The sequence below is a fragment of the Lolium rigidum genome, chromosome 5 (assembly GCF_022539505.1).
Source record: "Lolium rigidum isolate FL_2022 chromosome 5, APGP_CSIRO_Lrig_0.1, whole genome shotgun sequence".
Lineage (NCBI taxonomy): Eukaryota > Viridiplantae > Streptophyta > Magnoliopsida > Poales > Poaceae > Lolium > Lolium rigidum.
Window position 1 is genome coordinate 212,873,494 of NC_061512.1, and position 3,208 is coordinate 212,876,701.

Sequence of the window (3,208 nt, forward strand, 5' to 3'; positions counted from 1 at the left end):
TGCACCCGTTGTATGCACTTGTTGATTCTATCACACCCGATCATCACGAGATGCTTCGAAACGACAAGTCTTGGCAACGGTGCTACTAAGGATGAACAATTTATTATCTTGATATTTTAGTGAGAGGGATCATCTTATAATGCTACCGTCGCGATCTAAGCAAAATAAGATGCATAAAAGGATTAACATCACATGCAGTTCATATGTGATATGATATGGCCCTTTTGTCTTTGCGCCTTTGATCTTCATCTCTAAAGCACGGACATGATCTCCATCAACAACGGGCATGATCTCCATCATCGTCGGCGAAGCACCAAGGTCAATGGCGCCGTCTTCATGATTGTCCTCCATGTAGCAACTATTACAACTACTTTGAAATACTACTCAACATGAAATTTAAAGACAACCATAAGGCTCCTGCCGGTTGCCACAATACAACAATGATCATCTCATACATAGTCATCATCACATTATGGCCATATCACATCACCAAACCCTGCAAAAACAAGTTAGACGTTCTCTAATTTGGTTTGCATATTTTACGTGGTTTAGGGTTTTCGAGTAAGATCCAATCTACCTACGAACATGAACCACAACGGTGATACTAGTGTTGTCAATAGAAGAGTAAATTGAATCTTCACTATAGTAGGAGAGACAGACACCCGCAAAGCCACTTATGCAATACAAGATGCATGTCGAGCGTGGAGTGATGGCGTGTATTTCACACGTTCGTTGGGCAACCCCAAGAGGAAGGTATGATGCGCACAGCAGCAAGTTTTCCCTCAGAAAGAAACCAAGGTTTATCGAACCAGGAGGAGCCAAGAAGCACGTTGAAGGTTGATGGCGGCGGGATGTAGTGCGGCGCAACACCGCAGATTCCGGCGCCAACGTGGAACCCGCACAACACAACCAAAGTACTTTGCCCCAACGAAACAAGTGAGGTTGTCAATCTCACCGGCTTGCTCGTAACAAAGGATTAACCGTATTGTGTGGAATATGATTGTTTGCAGAGAAAATAGTAAAAACAAGTATTGCAACAGATTTGTATTTCAGTATTAAAGAATGGACCGGGGTCCACAGCTCACTAGAGGTGTCTCTCCCATAAGATAAAAGCATGTTGGGTGAACAAATTACAGTCGGGCAATTGACAAATAGAGAGGGCATAACAATGCACATACATGACATGATAAGTATAGTGAGATTTAATTGGGCATTACGACAAAGTACATAGACCGCCATCCAACCGCATCTATGCCTAAAAAGTCAACCTTCATGTTATCATCCGAACCCCTCCAAGTATTAAGTTGCTAACAACGGACAATTGCATTAAGTATGGTGCGTAATGTAATCAACAACTACATCCTCGGACATAGCGCCAATGTTTTATCCCTAGTGGCAACAAGACAACACAACCTTAGAACTTTCTCGTCACTGTCCCGTGTGTCAATGCAGGCATGAACCCACTATCGAGCATAAATACTCCCTCTTGGAGTTAAAAGTAAAAACTTGGCCGTAGCCTCTACTAGAAACGGAGAGCATGCAAGATCATAAACAACACATATGTAATAACTTGATAATTAACATGACATGGTATTCTCTATCCATCGGATCCCGACAAACACAACATATAGAATTACGTATAGATGATCTTGATCATGTTAGGCAGCTCACAAGATCCAACAATGAAGCACAATGAGGAGAAGACAACCATCTAGCTACCGCTATGGACCCATAGTCCAGGGGTGAACTACTCACTCATCACTCCGGAGGCGACCATGGCGGTGTAGAGTCCTCCGGAGATGAATCCCCTCTCCGGCAGGTGCCGGAGGAGATCTCCCGTAATCCCCCGAGATGGGATCGGCGGCGGCGGCGTCTCGGCAAGGTTTTCCGTATCGTGGTTTTTCGCCTCGTGGGTTTCGCGACGGAGGCTTTAAGTAGGCGGAAGGGCGAGTCGGGGCCCGTACGAGGGGGCCACACCATAGGGCGGCGCGGCCCCCCGGGCCACGCCGCCTTGTGGTGTCGCCACCTCGTGGCCCCACTTCGTGTGTTCTTCGGTCTTCTCGGAAGCTCCGTGGAAAAATAGGCCCCCGGGTCTTCGTTTCGTCCAATTCCGAGAATATTTCGTTACTAGGATTTCGAAACCAAAAACAGCAGTAAAACAGGAACCGGCACTTCGGCATCTTGTTAATAGGTTAGTTCCGTAAAATGCACGAATATGACATAAAGTGTGCATAAAACATGTAGGTATCATCAATAATATGGCATAGAACATAAGAAATTATCGATACGTCGGAGACGTATCAAGCATCCCTAAGCTTAGTTCTCGCTCGTCCCGAGCAGGTAAAACGATAACAAAGATAATTTCTGAAGTGATATGCCATCATAACCTTGATCATACTATTTGTAAACATATGTAGTGGATGCAGCGATCAAAACAATGGTAATGACATGAGTAAACAAGTAAATCATATAGCAAAGACTTTTCATGAATAGTACTTCAAGACAAGCATCAATAAGTCTTGCATAAGAGTTAACTCATAAAGCAATAAATCAAAGTAAAGGCATTGAAGCAACACAAAGGAAGATTAAGTTTCAGCGGTTGCTTTCAACTTGTAACATGTATATCTCATGGATAATAGTCAACATAGAGTAATATAACAAGTACAATATGCAAGTATGTAGGAATCAATGCACAGTTCACACAAGTGTTTGCTTCTTGAGGTGGAGAGAGATAGGTGAACCGACTCAACATAAAAGTAAAGAGAATGGTCCTTCAAAGAGGAAAGCATCGATTGCTATATTTGTGCTAGAGCTTTTATTTTGAAAACATGAAACAATTTTGTCAACGGTAGTAATAAAGCATATGAGTTATGTACATTATATCTTACAAGTTGCAAGCCTCATGCATAGTATACTAATAGTGCCCGCACCTTGTCCTAATTAGCTTGGACTACCGGATCTTTGCAATGCACATGTTTTAACCAAGTGTCACAATGGGGTACCTCCATGCCGCCTGTACAAAGGTCTAAGGAGAAAGCTCGCATTTTGGATTTCTCGCTTTTGATTATTCTCAACTTAGACATCCATACGGGACAACATGGACAACAGATAATGGACTCCTCTTGAATGCATAAGCATGTGGCAACAATTATTATTCTCATATGAGATTGAGGATATGTGTCCAAACTGAAACTTCCACCATGATTCA